This window comes from Rhinolophus sinicus, chromosome 4, assembly GCF_057876585.1.
Source record: "Rhinolophus sinicus isolate RSI-liver-muscle chromosome 4, RSI-T2T, whole genome shotgun sequence".
NCBI classification, from domain to species: domain Eukaryota; kingdom Metazoa; phylum Chordata; class Mammalia; order Chiroptera; family Rhinolophidae; genus Rhinolophus; species Rhinolophus sinicus.
Window position 1 is genome coordinate 42626222 of NC_142504.1, and position 20067 is coordinate 42646288.

Consider the following 20067-nt stretch of genomic DNA (forward strand, 5'->3'; position numbering starts at 1 on the left):
GAATGAAAGAATATAAAATTCGTGACTTTGTTAAGGTCTCACAACTATTCATTTGTTTCACCAGGTTCAAATTCAAATCACTCTGGATGATTTTTCTTTATTGTGACAATGTATTTAAAAATAAAGAAAACATAGAACAACATTATTACAAATTCCCAGCCAGGTTCTGAAAATTGGAATGTCTTTTATCAAGTCCTGCTCAAAGCAAAAATAATGTCCCAACTCTAATAATAATTTTCTCAGAAAGAGCTGCATGACCTTGGACAAGGTACCTAAGCTCTCTGAATATTAGAGTAAAACTCTATTATTGGTATGATGAAGATTAGATACCTTAGTATTTGTACAGCTCTTAGAATAGCATCTGGCATTGAGTAAGTGCTTTAATAAATGTTAGCGATTGTTGTCATTATCATATTAAATTCATTTTCAGCCAGCTATCTTACCTTTTTGAAGTTTGTGCTAGGGAAACACCAGAAATACAAGCATGTCCTGTCAGTCATCTTTCAAAAGAGAATAAATTTGCTTCATCTTATTCACCCAAATTAAAAAACAAAAAAGAAAGAAAAAGAAAACAGAAAAAAACAGGCAGATAAGAAAACCAGATGTAAAATAATTTTTAAACGTTTGAGAAGAAAGAAACACAGGAAAGAATCATTGATGATATCTGTCTATCTATCTATCTATCTATCTATCTATCTATCCATCCGTCATTCTTATAAAAGTTTAGCATGTGTGCAATTATGTAAACCTACCTATTGGAAAATTGATGTGACATACAAATTCTCCAATTATTGGATGTTATTCTTCCAAATGATATCCTACTGTTTATTTATGTTTTAGCAAACATTTTCTATGATAAATATATGAGAGGAGAAATCATTTTTGGCCAATTTTCTCGAACCCTACGTGCTGACTTTGGCCAAGTTGCCAATTAGTAGTTCAAAGAGTAGGAATAGCTAAAGAGCAAAATCAAATTCCTTTGACCCTGTGTGGTCAAGTTCAAAGAAATTAAAGTCTAAAACTCATTCTCACTGATTTTTCATTCTGCTCAGACTCAGCTATAGATGTTCTCCATGCCTGTATGGATGTGAGCACCTCTGAGCGATTGGAGACTGAGTTCTCTTCATGGGAATCACTGTGTTTCCTCCAGTATCTCAGAGGCTTAAGGAGTCTCTCAGCTGCCTCACTTTTAAAAGGAACTCAAGAATTATCAGAATAAATTAGATGATCAACACACTGGCCCCTCATCTACCCAATTTAAAAATAAAAATAAAAATTTCAAACTCTTACTCCTATTTCAGGCAAATACAGGACTCCAGAATTATTCCAAAATAGGAAGTGGAAAAGCAGTGGTATCTCACATAACGAGAGTAAATAGAGAAAATCTGTTTTTGACTTAACTGATGCCTTTTTTTTTCTATACTAGTTGTCCAGAGTTACAGGTTGAGATCTTAAACTTAATTGGGAGTCTTCCCTTTCAAGTGGTCCATTTAACATTATGCATTTTCCTATTGGGAGGAAAAGCTACTGATTCACACTCTCTCCCCTCTCAGTGAATGGCATTTTGGCCAGTCTGCACAAAATGTGTATGTCCAGCTCATTTCAACTCTCCTACCTGATATGCTCCTCCTGTGCTGAGTTGGGCGTGGCCTTCAGGGGTGGCATGTCTTCCACAGGCTTTCAGCTGATACCTGACTCCTAAGGAAGGTTTTATCCTTCATCTCCACATTTGTTTCAGTTGTATGTTTGTTCTCAGGAGATTTCTGAACTGAGTCTGCAGCTGATATTTCTGAAAAGTGGACACCATAGTTCAAGTCAGAACCAGTAGCACTGCTTGTGCTCCCCAGGCATTGCCATTCTTCAGTGTTTGAAAGGCTTGTGTAGCTTTCAGGCCCTGAGCAGCAGTCTCTCTGCTATATCACCTTCTAAGCAGTAGTGGGTTAGCTTCTAGTATTCAATGTCTCTATATTCTTATTCTTTTTTAGGAAGGTTTAGCTGAGTGGGTATAAGTTCCAGTTATTTCCAGTTGTTTCTTTTCCATCTTTAGTACACGTGGACTAAAACTGGGTCAGAGTGTTTTCTTTCATTTCCCTTTCCCTCTTCTTTTGTGCCTCAATAACTACCCTGCCCTCCACTTTCATCATCTTCTATTTACTGTGTTGTGTTATACTCCATAGGATAAATAGTAAAATTAGCTCAGGAACTCTCCAAACTATCCACTGTTCAAATAAATCTTGTCCTTCTTGAAATTCTTGATTTAGAAGAATCACATCCAACAGATATCCTCCCATAAGGACATTACCTAGGCCTGGAATCACAATCTTTGTCTTTCCGTCTCCATCCTCAGTGCTTCAATGTGTCTTTTTTTCTGGACTTTCTCTTAGAGGCCTAATTTCACACATGTCTTAGGCATAGGTAGTACCTGTAGCTCCGCTTATAGAATCATTTTTAAAATCAACTACGAATCCCTTGAGTATTTTATTCCAATACCCTTGGGCTTCCTCCACAGGTCAGTGAATTGTTTTCTGTAATCATGTAGCCTAGATGTATCAGTCTTTCAGAAAATAATTTCCTAATTGTTCTTGCTATGAAAATGTAATACCTAGGTACACTTCAATCATTTTCTGGATCTGAGCTTGCTTTGGAAGAAAGATCCAATCTGTTCTTTGAGACTTGGCTCCATCAGGGACTCAGTATGATCTATTAACAGCTGACACATTTTCCTTCTTTATTTATTTCTTTAAGATTAATAAGATCTGAAAGCATTAAATTTCTCGCTCAATATACCATTTTTCTAGTTTGTATCTCCAGCTAAACTTTGGATTCAATCTTTTACCAAATGATAGTTCTCTGTTCTTACAGTTGAACTGCCGTCTTCCTTCCTCTCCCTTCCTTCTCTCTCTCTCTCTCTCTCTCTCTCTCTCTCTCTCTCTCTCTCTCTCTCTGTCTCTCTGTCATTTATCAATTGTTTATTTCTTACTGAAGTATCTTTTACAAACCACCAATTTTTCTCTTCGAGGAAACCTAATCCCTAGGCACAGTGTTAACATCCAAGCCCGGTTTAGTTGTCTTCTTATACATTGGTTTGGATATTTTCACTCAGTTCTATTTTATCACAAAAAAGATAGTATATTTCCTTTAAAATACAGACCTATATTCCCTTCATTTGTTCATTGATTAAAAACTATAATGTTTGTTTCATTGAAGCTAAGACCTCAAGGCCTCTGGTTTCTAGGATGTTACTTTAGAATTTTAGAATTTGTATATTTCTAAATTATATAATTATTTTTTAGGAATTATGTAATTCTTGTTTAGAATTTATATGATTAACACATCCAGGACCAACTTGAAACCATAAGGTGAAAGGTGAACCTTAAACTACTGTGGACAAGTCACATGGCTCTAAGGGTTTAGCCGCTGTACTTCTCTTCAGTTTAAACACAGAATGTAATTCGGAGCAACTAGTCTAGCACTGCCTACCAAATCGGACACTGAAAATTGACACTAGAACTTCACTTGCAGTGCCCAATAGCTCACATGGGAATTGGGTACAGTTTAAACTCCGGCCTGCACAACCGGAGATGTAGTATTGTTTTTGTTTTCTGACTCAGTGCTGACTGGTGTGGGGTGAAAGTGATTCCAGGGCATGGCATTTTTTCCCCCCTATCATAATGGTCCTTAATCCATGGCCCAGGAGACAAATGTGAATAAATATTCTGTTAATTATTAGGTGTATCTATTGCCACAATACATTCCAGGTGATTAATTTTCCTCAGTAATGTAGTATTCAATGTTGAGATATTATAAATATTGATATGCTGTACATGGTATCACTTTTTAAGTGTATCATTTAGTTGTTTACAAATATATATTTGATGCATAACAATATAAACAACATATTTGATTTTTATATTAACTATGTATCATCAACCTTTCTAATTTATTAATTCTAAAAGTAAAATTGTAATAATGGAAAGTAGTATAAAAGCACAGTGTATAGATCTTTTAGATTTTTTTTTTGTCTATACAATCATGTTGACTATAAATAATGATAGTTTTATTGCTATGCTTCCTTATTTTAGTGGGTATGATATCCAGAACAATGATCAATAGAAATGGTGATAATGAATACTCTTTTCTCATTTTAAACTTGAGGTATGGGAGATAACTTCTACCGTTTCATAAATATATACGTATGTTTGTTTTTGAGAACAAATATGTAAATATGTATTTTTTTCACCAGATTTCTGTATCTCAGAATAATGGTATACTTACTCTTTAATTGCTTAATTCCCAAGTGTATATGTGTGTATATATATAAATGTGTGTGTATGTATATATGTATATATACATAATATTAGTATATACATATTTATATATGCAACTAAATATATATATATATATATTAGCAGATATTTGTTTTGAATTTTTATGACATGTGTGAAAAAAGTTGACTCACAATTCCCCTTTCTTGTGATGTCCTTATCAGGTTTTGCTATCATACTTATGCTCATCCTATAAAACATGGAGATGTTTCTTTCTTTTTCACATTTTTTGAAAAAAAAAATTTATTTGTTATATTCTTGTTCCTATTATTTTCTTGTTTAATTGGTTTACAAATATAATCTATTATTTACATACTTAGAAATATATTCAGACTCGCTTCCAGCATTGTGGTAAATGTTGCATCTGTTTTTGAAAATAGTGAGTTTGCTACAATTATTGGTATTGGTATTCTATACATGTCATGTAGGGCTAGTTTCTTAATGTTGTTATTCAAATCTACACTGATACATTTTTTTCTACATGTTCTGTCAGCTATCTAAAATATCTATTACAATTTCCCACAACAATTGATGATTTTTCTATTGGTATAAACTCTTGTTTTCTTTTTGCTCACCTTTCTTCAGTTTGAACAATGTCTACTCATCAGTCTTCCAGTTTAATTGTCTTTCTGCAGTGTCTATTTGGATGTTAGTCCCATCCATTGCATTTTTATTTAAAGTTATTTTATTTTTCAATTCTAGAATTCCCATTTGATTATTCTTAGTACTCTAAAGTTCCATGGAAAAATTTCTCTCTCTCTCTCTCTCTCTCTCTCTCTCTCTCTCTCTCTCTCTCTCTCTCTCTGTTTTCTAAATCTATTTTCTTGAATGCACTAGTTTTTCTAAAATTCATGTGTGAAAACTAGACTATCTGGAACATCTTTCCAATGAATTTATTTATTTTTCTTGGTTTTGATTGTCTAATCCTCCTCAGCTATAATAGTTGACTTAATAATTACTTTATACACAAATTATTTATTCTCTGAGTTCTTCTACTTTATTTCAGGGAAGATTTTGCTTGTCTGGCATTTTATTAGAATAGGTGCAGATTAACATCAAAAATGACTTGAGGCTATATTTCAGCACTTACGAAGAGTGATTTTCTTCCCTGTATGGTGAGGTCATTCAGAAGTCTCAGCTGGAGGCCTGGGTTGTGTTCCAGGTATCTTCTTTCTTATTATGCCCTGAGGTCCATTTCTTATTTTTTTTCTTTGTCTCTGCAGCACTATTACTGCTAAAGTTTTGCTTAAGGTTTTTAGCCTCTCCTACTTTAGGCTTTGCATCCTGGCCATTTACCATATAAAACACAGGGACTGGGAAACACCTCTAGAAAACGCAGTGCAGAATTCCATGCTCCTTTTCGTAAGTTTTATTTTCTCTCTGACTTAAACCCTTCAGCTGTAACTTGAAGTTATAATTTATAGCACTAATTTGTAATCCTCAACTCCATTTTTTGCCTACCAACACTCTTCACGCTTCCAAAAGTGCCAAGCTACTGATCAGGCTGCGCAAGTTACGTATATGCAAATACCTTGGGTTGAAAAGCAGTGAAGAATCTGGGTCTTACCTTAGTGTGTTTTCCCGTCTCAACAACTTAGCCTCTGAAGTCCTGCCTGCCTTAGCTGCTCTTTTAAATACTTACAACAGCTATATTTGTAATATTACATAGTTTTTATAGTTACTATTCCCAGCATCAGAATTTGTCTCTTACAAGCTACTCTATCATTGCTGGAAGGATAAGACAAAAATTGCGTTCATTCATGTTTTGTTTTCTGGGTCCTACCAAGATATATAGTTAAAATGTGATGGAGCAGGATGCCATTTTGTCAGCTTATATGCAAGACAAAGAAGGCAGGACATTTATGAATGATTTCAACAATATTCTTGAGGGACCACTATAGTGTTCAGAGGTTTAATAATCTTCTAAATGTTGGAGTGAACAAAACAGGCAACTATCTCTGCCAACTGGAACTTGTTGTCTAGTGAAATGGGACAGTAACACTAGAGATAGAAAAGTGATAGATTTTTAGTAATTTTAAGAGGAATTTTGTAAAGTGATTATAAATTTATGGTACAAGGCTAAATATATGTTACCTATAAGAACAATTGAGAAAAACCCATGAGCATCCAGTTATGAGTTTTCATGGGTATCTGCCACAGCAGTTTCATAACTTCTAGAATCAGCATTTGAATTCTAACTTGTGCTTGCTAGCTCAGATACGGAATTTGCTCTTTGGATTTTGGTTCTCAGATTCACTCTTATACTAACAATTTTCTGCTATTGAATTGGATCCAGACTTCAACTCACCTTCAACACTACTTTCACTGTCTGGACTAATTTCTGTTGAACTGACTGTATTCCAAGCATTGAAACTTGGCTCCACTAGCAAAAGAACTAACCTGTATGAAATATTATAAAGAAGACAGATAGGGCAGAATGTCTTAACTTGAGATCTCTGATTCCTTGAGTGGCCATTGCATATGCTTCATGTGGTTGTTAGCTCCATGGCATACATAAGCACACCCATGTTTATATGTGTATGTTAGTGTATTTACTTTGTGGGGTAAAAGGTCTATATTTCCATAATCTAGTAATCGAAATTGTTTATGATAGTAACCTAGGAGTCTTTGATATATCTCCCTCACCTAAATATAACCAATAGCCAACCATTTTGAGTTCTAAGGTCTGAGTAGCTCTCAGGTCTATCCACTTTGCAACATCTTTGGTGCCATCATCGAAGTCTAAGCCACCATTATTGCACCAATAGAAAACTTTAATAAATAGAGTAAGATCCTTGATTCGACTCCCCAATGAACCATCAGAGTATTTTAAATACAAAATGATCATGTTGCCTCCTTCTCGCCTTAAAAGTTTTAGTATCTTTCATGCCAGTTTTAGAATGCATTTAGAATAATGTAAACTTGAAATAATGTTAAATCCTTAGCATCACCCAGCAGTCCATCTAGTGAGACTGTAAAACTCTTGGCTAATCAAACAGCCTCTGGAGTCACTTCAAATCCTAGCTCTTCTGCTTACTATGTAATTCTGGGAAAGTTATTTAATTCTCTGTTCCAAGTTTCTGTACAGTAGGGATAAAAATGTATCTATACTATGAAATTACTGTGAAAATTAAGTGAGTGTAAATAATAGTGCATTTAGAACAGTACTAAGTACTTAATGAATATCTTAATAGGTATTAACTTTTGCATGACACAACTCTTACCTTCATCTTCATATTTATCTCACATACCATCCCAACCCTTTGCCTACCAACCAAGATATCACTTCAGCCTTACTGGTATTTTTATAGCTCTGAATGCCTTGAGATAATTTTCCCTTATTGCTATTCATACCTACTTTTCATAAAGTCTTTGCACATACTGTTTCTGCTTTCATTTCAGGAATTTAGCTTTACTGTCTGATTTCTTACAAGTGTAGATCTTATGAATTGTTCTCATCATGCCTCATTAGAAAGATGTGACTATGATGATTTTCAATAAACATTACTGACTTGACTGCTCTCTAAGTTGAAGGTTACATACAGGGACCATTGAACAGATTTTCTTTATCTCTCTGTACCAACACATATAAATAATGTACAGCACATATTAGCTATTCAATATTTATTGTTGAATTATTCTGTTGAAAGACTAAAAGAGATCCTGACCCCACTAAAATGATAAAATTCCACTTGTATAGGAGGAAGTGGAATTATATGACAGAGTTGATAATAATGTATTTGGGAAAATAGAGTTCGAGAATCTGGTGGAACAACTGTGGATTGCTCAGAAGAGATGAGACATTTTTAAGGTAAAGACAACACACCAAGTTCCAGAAATAGAAAACTGAATATCTGGGATTAATACCAAGGCGAATTTAGCTAAAATAAATACCAAACACAACTTTGTCAAGTATGAACTGTACCTAATATGGGTATTATATTTAAAATGGTTAACAGAATAATTTTTTCCTCCTGGGACATCTTTTGAGAATCCATCATGTAATCAGTCTTTCTTGTCTGTTTCTCTTTCTACCTGCCAGCACCCCCACAAAGATATTTTTAACCATATTAAGCCAATGCCTTTCCCCCCAAAGAAGCTCAAAACCATAAGAAACCACAAATAGGCATGTATGTCTTTGATGCTGAAGGTTTGCCAAAGAAAAGTTTTCATGCCAAATCAAACTTGAAACTAATGCTTTCACACTTAAAACATTGCAGTTTCATGGTAATGCAACGTCCAAGAAAACCACAACATTAAAAAAATTTTCAACACTTCATGATGTTAAAGGATAAATAAATGAAACATAACATTTTGATTAAACTGGGAATCAAATAAAATAAATATACAGTTTTTCATCTTAATTACTATTTTTTTAATTTAGAAAAAATTTTAATGTTTTAATCCTAAGTAAAATTAAGTTGTAAAATATTATAATGTAGAGTACATAATGCATTTTAAAATGATAAATAGTAAAATTAACTGTGTACAAGAAATATTATAAAGGCTCTTTGAAAGGGACATGATTTCGAAGTTAAAAATAAACATTGTTTTTTATGAAATTGAAGTATATAGCATAATTAAATTTTTTGCAGTCTGTTTTTACTTAATGGTAAACAAAGTCTTACCCAATTTTTAAAGATATTTGTAGAGTTTTTATGTCGGCCTTCTTCTCCAATAAATAGAGTTACAATTATATAGATGCCCTTTTTGATTGCTATATTTCTTTTAACAGTGAGTTTATTATAAAAGTATGTGATCAGAGTGTATCTAATTTTATTAAGTGCTTACTATGTGCCAGGTAATGTTCTAAGCACCTCGCATGTATTAACTCATTCCTTCTTTAGAACAATACTCTATGATTTAAATACTATTATCAAACCTATTATACAGATAACAAAACAAAAGCACAGAAGCACTAAATAAATTTCCAAAGTTTACAGTTTTCAAGTGGCCAATTTGAGATTCGAACCTTGACAAGCCTGAAACTCTGTGCTTGATCATAAGTAAGCTCCCTGGAATTTCTAACTATCCATTTCCCTCTCAATCTAAAGCAATCTGACTTTCATTGCAGTGAAACTCTTTGCTAGCGTCACCAAGTCCTTCCTAATTGCCAAAAATCTTGGATGTCTTTCTGAGTTTAACTTGTTTCACTTTGTCATAATTAACATTATTATCCACTTCTTCTCTGTTGAAACTCCCTCTTGTTTAGCTTCCATGAAAACACTCTCAATTTCCTTTTTGCCATTCTGACATGTTTTAACTCATTTTTTAATTGTTTCTTTTGTTTGTTTGTTTGTTTTGTTCTTTAGATTCTACATATAAGTGAAATCACATTGTATCTGCCTTTCTCTGTCTTACACTCCATTCAGCACAATACCCTCCAGGTCCATCCATGCCACTGCAGATGGCAAGAACCTTTTTCCTTCGATGGCCAAGCAATATTCCATTGTGTATATGTACCACCTACTCTTTATCCATTCATTCACTGATGGACAATCATGCTTCCTGCATGTCTTGGCCATTGTAAACAAGGCTGCAATGAACATATGGATACACATGTTCCCTCAAAGTAGCATTTGAGTTTCTTCAGATAAATACCCTGAAGTGGAATTACTGGGTCCTTCTTTGTCTCTTGTTATAGCCTTTGTTTTAAAGTCTATTTTGTGTGGTATAAGTATTGCTACCTCAGCTTATTTTGTTTATTTCCATTTTCATGAAATATCTTTTTCCCATTCCTTTACTTTCAGTGTGTGTGCCTTTCGATCTAAAGTGAGTCTCTTGTAGGCAGCATAAGTAAGCATCTTGATTTCTTATCCATTCTGCTTCCCTATTTTTTGATTGAAGCATTCAATCCACTTACATTTAAAGTAATTTTATTGCCATTTTATTATTCATAGTTTTGATCTTTTTTCTTTTCATCTTGAAGAAAAGAAATGTCCCTTGGACATTCCCAGTTACTGTAAATAAGTGCCCTCTTTGTGATCTCTTTGCTGTTACATTTTTCACATTTTTAGTGATTTTGCTGTTTAAAATGAACCCCAAGCATAGTGCTAAAGTGCTGTCTAGTGTCCCTAAATGCAAGCAGGTTATAATGTGCTTTATCCAGAAAATGTGTCTGTTAATCAGAAAAGCTGCATTCAGGAATAAGTCGTAGTGCTGTTGGTGGTGAGTTCAGTGTTAATAAATCAACAATATATGATAATAGGGTATTTTTAAACATGAATACACATAAAACAAGGTTATATAACTTTCAATTGTATTCATTAGTATTGTTATTTTGTAACAGAATAGAGAAAATAAATTAGATATTATGTTAAAGTTATGAATTAAGATTTCAGCGTGAAAGAAAAAAGATGAAAGCATTTAAGCTAAGATAAATCTCTATGCTCTTAAAGGTGATTTGGAAATATCAGAAATATATTATTAGTTTATTTTTATGTTTCTAAAATAGAAACTTAAGAACGCAGTCTATAAGCAAAGACAATTAAGTAGTAATTAGCACCTCTCACATCCAGATTCAGGATTCAGTGTGGTATCTGCGTCTGCAGCAGGCAGAAAAGCCAGGAGCTCCACCCTTACCAAAACAGGAAATTTGCACTTGGCATTTGAGGGCGTCTATGTATTTCACTGTCAGATAAGGCCGGCTTTGCTTTTACACAGTCTTACAAGTGGTAGTCTAGACTCTAGAGCTACTTCAAGGTCTGCTTTGCAGATTCCTTAGTCTGCAACTCCCACATGTGGATAACTACTTTCGCAGATGGGTCATTTTGTTTCCAGAGAAGTTTGTTCTGCTGTTTTGATTCAGCTCTTCAGATGTAGTTCCCTTTCTAAACTCTGATGATTAGCCTAAGGCCTAATCATAGATTTGGAGTTTACTGACTCCTATAGTCAAGCTTCTTAACAGTCCTGTAACTCTTAGTTTAGGTTTGAGCTGCAATATTCCAGTTCTCTATTTCAATTCCATTTGTTTTGCATCTTCCAGCACTTTTCTCTTAATTTCTGGATTGCTTAAGGTCCCAATTATATATAATCAGCTATATAAAATTATCCTTTGGATGAATGGAGTATGCTGCATTTATAGGCTGAGTGTAACATTGAAATCGAAAGTCCTAACTAAAAATGTATACTAGAGAGGTTAATATATACTATCTATTATAGCCTCTCTCCTTCTTTCTTTTTTTTCCTTTTTTTGTTAGCTGCCTTGTCATAATTTTCATTGCTCTCTTTAATCCCTTTACTCAATCAAACCTATTCTCTTCAGCCTCTACAATCTCCCTTCCTGTTTTTCTTTAAGAAAATAAGATGCAAAATTACAAACAATTCAACTTTACTCCCTTCCTGCAGGCCAATTTATCTACTGTAATATTTTCTCATCTGTCCTCAAAAATTGAGGGGCTTTCCTCATGGAGCCTGATTCCTGCTTCTAAGCTCTTGGTTCCACCTCCTTTCTTCTCAGGGAACATGAGTCATTGTTCTTCTGCTCTCTTCTCTGTCAACTCCATTGTTCAAGTTTCTCCTTTTCTAAATAACTTTTTTCTACTCTTCAATTCTCTCTCTCTCTCTCTCTCTCTCTCTCTCTCTCTCTCTCTCTTTCTCTCTCTCTCTCGCTCTCTCATCCTTTCTCCCTTTTTAGAGAAGTTCTTTTGAGAGAAATCCAGCAGCCATCGTTTACATTCACCATTCAATCTATCGTGACAAAGACATTTTAACCAATGACTTCCATGACATCAAATTTAATGGTTGAACTCTATTTCCTTAGCTTTCTGACAATTTTTGCCCTGATTTTTTCTTATATATTTTTAAAATCATATTTTCATTTTCTCCATTAGGGAGTGATCTTAGTGTGATTTCTTCTTAGTGTTTTTGTTTGTTTATTTGTTTGTTTTGTTTTGTTTTTTAAGTTTTCTTCTTCTTTGGTCCATCCTCCTTAAACTCAAGATTTTAACTAACAACCCTATGCTGATTTTTTATGCCAGATATTTACTTCTTGACATGATCTCTATTGTGACTTTTAGGAAAAAAAAATATTTGTAATATATATTACACAGTGAATAATCATTTGGAGTCTGACATGTAACCCAAACTCAAATCATCATTCACTGCTCTCTCCTTCTTCTCCATCATATATCCAATATAACTCCTCATTTCACATTTCACTTAACGACACCTCCATCTACATAACACCCAAGGTAGGGACTTGGGGAGCTATTCGGGCTACACCTCACTCTTACCAGCTACATCTAATGAAGTATCAAGTCTTACACTTTTCATCACTTGCATATAATAAAAAAGCTGCCCCCTTTTGTTCCATTTGTCTTTATTAGTTCAGCTTGGATCCTCCTTACCTATTGCCTGAGTAATCGTAACAGAGTCCCATGTAATTTGTGCATTAGATTGTACCCCTCAAAACTTTGCAACACACTCAAATCAATGAATTGAAAACACAGAGCTGATTATATCAACATTTTAAAAAAATTATCACTTAACAAGGTCATCATGCTCTGCTGTTCAAGGTACAGCCTCTGTGATGCCCTTCCCCAGACTACCTCACTCATTATTTGGACAGACACTCTCGGTCACACACACACACACACACACACACACACACACACACACGTGCACATGTACTATGCCTTTTCTTACTTCTGTACCTTTGTTCATACTGTTTCCTCCCCCTGGAAGGGAAAGGACTTCCTTTCATTTCTAGTTTGGTTAGAACATATAATGCATTTAAATTCAGCTCTTATATTATTTCCTCCATGGAGGAGTTATCTGATTTTTTAAAAAATATTTAATTAAATACATTTCCTCAATACAAGTCTTTTTCACCTAAATTACCATAATAGATTTAAATTAATTTTGCATCCTCATTTCCCCATGATACTGTAATTCCCTTCAGGTAGCGTTGATATCTTATTCATTTTTCTTTCCTTAAACGCCTAGTTCAATGGTGAGGTAGGTAATGGGTCCTTAATAAGAGTTTGCATCTTGAGTTGAACAAACATATGTATTATATATTGCCTTGGGAAAAATACATAATTGAAGTGTTTTCAGACTTAGATTTTTTAAAATGGTTTGATAATTGGAATAATCTTTATGCTTATTGTTTTGTCTCTTTTATAATGATTTGAATTTGGGCTACATGTCAGATGTTTTAATAATACTACACAATTTACCTTGTGGTTGGTGACACTGTAATATTCAAAATTAAGTGAAATTGGTACCTACTAAATATTATTTATCTATATATATTTAAATGCACGACTTTCCCAAGATTAAGAAATATGATCACATTCACACATTTGAAACAGACAACTAATTTAACATAATAAGAACTATTAATAATCATTTTGCTAGAAATCAATTGGTTTGAGGGTGTACCTATTGCTTAGATATTATCTCAGATGACCTAGTTAATTTTCATATTACTTGAAGTTCTGTGAGATGGACTACAGTATCTGGCATCTGGCATTTTCTTTCTCTTTCTTTTCATGTATATATATATATATATATATATATATATATATATATATATGAAACTATCTTCTAACTATATATCTATATATATATATATATACACACATATATATACGTATACATACGTATATATATATATTATATGTTTTAATGAAGGAAGTTAAGTGTGTATATATATATATATATATATATATATATATATATATATATAGTATGTTTTAATCAAGGAGTTAAATATTTCATAAATGGCTGCTTTAACTAAGGTATTTTTAAAATCTGGACTCTGTGACATTCCAGTGGGCTAAACACTATAGTTCTTCAATTGAAACATTATCTCTTGAAATCTACAAAGACATACATCCATCTGTTGATGTGTGGTGTTCTATTTGTGGCTCTCTACATAATCTGCACTATATCTTCCCAGGATGGCCCATGGCCTGATAGACACCAGAGAGCTTTAGACCATTTCCTTGCTAGATTGACATGTATATTAGGAGAAGAGACACTTTTTATTCTATAGCACTACAGTATATCACATTTCCATTTATCTTGTACGTCACTATATATTATTGATGTTTCCTGATATGTTCAAATAAATTATACCCTCATGCCAAAAAATGACTGTACTGTCTTTGTTTTTATTGGTTTACCATTTTCCCTAGGGAACTGACTAAGAGGCATACTTTTGAGATTGCTGTTAAATGAAAGTTAATACTGGATCCTGAGAGAAAATGTAAGTTGAAAGTATAAAAATAAAAAGAAAAGCTTTCCTACTTTTTAATCTGTAATTCTTTAATCTGACTGTTCAAACTCCTACAAATTAAAGATGAAAAATGTTTTATGACCCTTGTAAGTATGTCTAAATCAGGAGACGCAAGTGAGTAATCACTTATATCTAGAAATAATTAGTTCATACAAAGATAAATTTGTTGAAATGTGATTATATAAAAGTAGACAGGATTTTGGCAGAGGAAATACCTTCTAGAATACTAATTTTCATATGTTTTTGTCTATAAGTCATTTTGGGGACACCAAAGATCCCCGATATTGGCTGACATTGAATATTTTTTTTCTCTAAGCATAGTTGACTGGGTTCTACTTCTCCAAGCCTATAATTCTAGTGACTACAGAGTAATAACTGTGTCATAATTAGAGATTTATCATCTTTAAATCACTTCTGGTGACTCAGAAGCATTTATAATGAATTGGAAGACCACCAACTTTAGCAACAGACAGAATTGTATTTTTCCCCTCTGGTTAGATCACTGATACTTATAAAATGTTAAACTCAACAGAAAAAAAAATCACCAATTTCACAGAGATACTGACATTGTTAATGTAAATATGGATAGTTCCTGTACATAGTAGGAGGTAACAAATATTTGTTCTCCATTCCCTGTAACAATTCATTTTTCCTTTTTCTCCAAGACTCCAGCTTATTCTCCTTGACATCTTCTAACTAGGACCTGGAAAACTTTAAAGATACTTTTGTGTGTTCCACTACAAATAATCTTTGATTGTGTCGTGTAGGGGACCCTGCTTGCTGTGCCATTTGTCATGTGAGGCGGCCTGCGGGGTCTCTGCTCCGGCTCCCCACACAAGAACGCAGGATATGGCTAGGCCAAAAAGGAACAGCCATGGAGCTATAGACAGGGAAGTCATACCACTACAGTCTCACTGGAGGCACAATTGTCTCACTGGAGGCTATATCCACATGACCTGCAACCTGCCGTCCGCTTCTCTGCCTGCCAACCAACCGACCCACCAACCAACGCAGTCGTGGCAGTTATATCAATGGCTAATTGGCTAACTGGTTACAGCTGACAGTCTACTACCATCTACTACCCGAGTCATCATCCCTCCACCTGAGGCCGAGAGGCTGGAAACTGCTCTCTGGGACTCTGTCCCCACAACTGTACTGAAACAATGTCTCCACTACTGGTGTCATGCAGGGACTCTAGTCCTGCTCCCCACACAAGAACGCATCATATGGTGAGGACCAAAAGGAACAATAATGGAGCCATAGATAGGGGGGTCTACCACTATATTCTTGCTGGTGGTTGGGTTGGAGACACAGGAAGCAGGAGCCACACAATCTGCAATCCACCATCCGCTTCTCTGCCAACCAACCAACCAACCAACCAACCAACCAACCAACCAACCAACACAGCCACAGCAGTTATATCAGTGGCTAATGGCTAACCAGTAACAGCTGCTGGCCAACTTTTCACCACTTGCATATAAAATCACAGCTGATGGCCATCTACTACCCAAGCCAGCACCTTTCCCTGTGAGGCCAAGAGCCTGGAAACTGCTCTCTGGGACTCTTTCCCCACAGCTGGTAATCATGAATGAGATCAGATTGTCCAACGAGTCTGAAATTGAATAGGAGAAAAACAATTTTTTGATTGCTTTGTTTTATTAATTCAGAAAACAGAAAGGCTAAACAACCAAATAATTACCTCATGAAAAATCATAAGAGCTTCCATAATATTTTTTAATCTCCACCTCTGATTAAATATGGAAAAGAGGAAGTTAAATTGATGTGTCTAATCTTAGGAGTAAAGTCTCTATTCATTTCCTTAGACTGGTAATCAAAAAACATTTTTAAAATTGTAATCTAAAAGTGGATGATATTTTAATGGAGAAAGAGCTAGAAAATCCTCCTGTGGGGACAGAGCCCCAGAGAGCAGTTTTCAGGCTCTCAGCCACTCATAGAAAGCTGCTGGCTCAGGTAGTAGAAGGTCATCAGCTGTAACTAGTTGGCCTTCGGCTGTTACTGGTTAGCCATTGGCCACTGATATAACTGCCGTGGCTAAGCTAGCAAAGGGTGGTATAATGGTGTGGTGGCCTGGCGTGGTGGTGTGGCATCCTGGCTTCACATGGCGTGGCGGAGTGTGGATTGCGGATTGCGGAGAGGTGGATTGCAGCTAGCAAGTGAGGTTGGTTGGCAGAGATAAGTAGAAGGCGGGTTGCGGATGGTGTGGCTCCTGCCTCCTATGTCTCCAACCCAGCAGCTAGTGAGACTATAATGGTATGACTCCTCTACCTATGGCTCCGTGGGTGTTCCTTTTTGGCCTTGCCATATCCTGTGTTCTTATGCAGGGAGTGGGATTAGAGACTCCAGAAGAGACCCCGCCTGTCACCCTGCATAACACCTTCCCTGTGACATAAAATCATTACTTCAATTAAATAATTTTTATATTTTTACAAAAAAAATTATTGAAATATGAAGTACACAAATAAAATGTACGTCATAAGTATACAGAACAACATATTACCACAAAATAAACACATATATATCCATCAATTCCCTAAAAATTAAAATGAAAGGTTTGAAAATATTTATTAATTTAATACAGCAATCATAAAACCATTATGTTAACATAAATAATGTGTTTTAATCAAAATAACTGTTTTTTCCAAACAAAAAATGTATGAAGAGTGGCATTATATACATTTTTCAAATATGTTTAATATCTGTATTCATAGAAGAAAGTTGGATTTTTATATCAGCTTCTGCATTTAATCTGTTGTTATATGTTGTTTGGTTGATTATTTTGAAGAAAGTGTAGTATCATTCAAATATGTAGTTGTAGAGGGAAGGTGGTTTTAATATATTTTTCAGATAATTTTGGATATTTTTTTGACACTACAGAAAAGCTCTACAAGTGGTAATTTCCTAAAGGTAAATTAGTATGTGGAATTGAAAACACTTGTGAGAGGATACGAGTGAAGATGGCAAATAACATCCTAGTGTTATATTGAAAACAGTTTTTGCCTTTGTAGACCACTTGCAGGAGCCTCACAAACTGTTAGAGTTCCCCCAGCCACATTTTGGGAACCACTATATTGGCATAGCATTTCATTTTATGAATCCACCTATTTTTTACCTATTCTATTGTTAATAGATATTTAGGTTTATTAAAAAGATTATCCTTCCCCCAACTGTTCTTCAGTCTACTTTTTTTTATGTGCATCTATTTTGGGATTCTATAATACTATTTTGTTTTTGTTGTCTAATATTATAGCAATATACAACATTTTACATAGTATGGCTTTAAAATAATATGTCATATTCTATAGATAAGTCCTCCAATTTTTCCTTTAATATCATTTCTCTATTTTTATCTTTTTTCCATTTCAATATTAACTTTAGAATCCAAAATATCACTGTAATAATTTGTTTTCTCTGTGGACTCTTATAAAACATTGGTTACAGTCATTCCTAGGTGTCTTATGTTTTTTAATGCGATGGTTGCTAGGACTTTTAATTTTTTTTCAGCTTCTAATTGTGCTGGTTTATGAGAACATGATTAATTTTTCTATAGTGTGAACTTCCTAAACTTTTTTGTTTTAATAATTTAGTATAGGTTCCATTTGTTTATCTCATGCAAAATCATGTCATCTGGAATAATGACAATTATATTCTTTTACATTATTCTTTTTACCTGCTTTACTGCGCTGACTAAAAAAAAGCTCAAGTGAAATGTCAAATAGAATCAATGATATCAAGTATTACTATCTCATTCCCAAACTCAAAGGGAAAGCTCTTATTATTAATTACTTATTAATTAATTAATATGATTCATCATTAAGTTTGTTTGTTATAGGTTTTTGTAGAAATTTCTTTTGTATTCTTAGTTTACAAACACGTGTATGTCATGAATGTGAATGTCATCAAATTCCTTTCCTGAACCTAAAATATAAGTTTTCTTTTTGTATCTTAATAGTGAATTACATTGATGGACTTTTTAAAGAACTTTGCATTCTTAGAATATTCTTAGAATCCAAATCCTGGTTGTGATTTTACACATACACACACACACACACACACGCACAGTGAATTTGGATTGATAATGTTTCATTTAGAATTTTAAAATCTATATTCATGAAAGTGATTGGCTTAAAACTTGCCTTTTATATATTGTCCTTGCCAATTTTGGTATTAAAACAATGTACTTTAAAAAAAAAAAATTGGGGGGGGATATTGGGGAACAGTGTGTTTTTTCCAGGACCCATCAGCTCCAAGTCAAGTCGTTGTCCCTCAGCCTAGTTGTGGAGGGTGCAGCTCAGCTCCAAGTCCAGTCACCATTTTCAATTTAGTTGTGGGGGATGCAGCCCACCATCCCACGTGGGAATTGAACCGGCAACCTTGTTAAGAGCTTATGCTTTAACCAACTAAGCCATCCGGTCTCCCCAGGTCCTTGATTTTTAACATTATGTACCCAACTTTATATCCTTGTAACCTTTCCTAGTCACACTTCATACCTCTACAACTTCTACCCCAGGATACAACAAATTTCTTATTTTTGTCACCATAATTAATTTCACCTGTTCTTGGGCTTCACGTAAGTGGAATCATGCAGTATGTATTCTTTTGTACTGCCTTTTTCTCTCCATGTAATGTCACTGAAATGCATCCATGTTATTGCCTATGGGAGTAGTTTTATTTATTTTTTATCACTTAATCTTATTCCACTATATGAATATTTCACTATTTATCCATTTTCTGCTAATGGACGTTTGGGTCCTATCCAGTTTATGACTTATGAATAAGACCTTTGTATACAGGTCTCTGTGTGGACATTTATTTTTGTTGGTTAAATTTCCAGGAATGGACTGTTGGGTCATGGGTAAATGTATGTTAAACTTTATAGGAAATTGCAAATCAGTTTTTCAAAGGTGTTGTATCATATTTTATTCCCATACAATGTATGCAAACTCTAGATGTTCCACATATTCCAACATTTGATTATATCAGTCTTTAAAAAAAATGTTTTCCCTTTGAATGTAGTAAAGTGGAATCTCATTATGGTTTTAATTTGCATTGCCCTGATGCCTAGTATTGTAGGCACATTTTCATAAAGTTTTGGCCAATCAAAAGTCTTTTGCATGGGGTGGGAGGGATGGGGCAGAAGGTGAAGGGATTAGAAAGTACAAATTAGTAGTCACAATAGAGTCACAGGGATACAAAATACAGTATGGGGAATATAATCAATAACATTGTAAAGATTATGTGGGGTGCCAGACGGGAACTGGACTTATCAGGGGGATCACTTCATGGACTGCGTAGATGCCTGAGTACTGCGCTGTGCACCAGAGGCTGAAGTTGAATAATATTGAATGTCAACTATAATGAAACATATATACATATATATGTTCATATATATGTATATATGTATATACATATATATGTGTGTGTGTATATATATATATATATATATATATATATAGTCATGCAGAAGTGGAGTACAGCATA

At 34.3% G+C, this 20067-nt stretch overlaps 1 long non-coding RNA gene across 1 annotated transcript in view; it reads right to left on the bottom strand.

Annotated features, from left to right (window-relative positions):
- Nucleotides 1-1284: 1284 nt before the first annotated feature.
- The window catches only part of LOC148758361 (uncharacterized), a 252872-nt gene continuing 234089 nt past the window's right edge, over nucleotides 1285-20067 (bottom strand). Inside the window, exon 4 of the long non-coding RNA XR_016021080.1 lies at nucleotides 1285-1789. This is a non-coding gene — a long non-coding RNA (uncharacterized LOC148758361). The remainder of the gene's footprint in view (nucleotides 1790-20067) is intronic.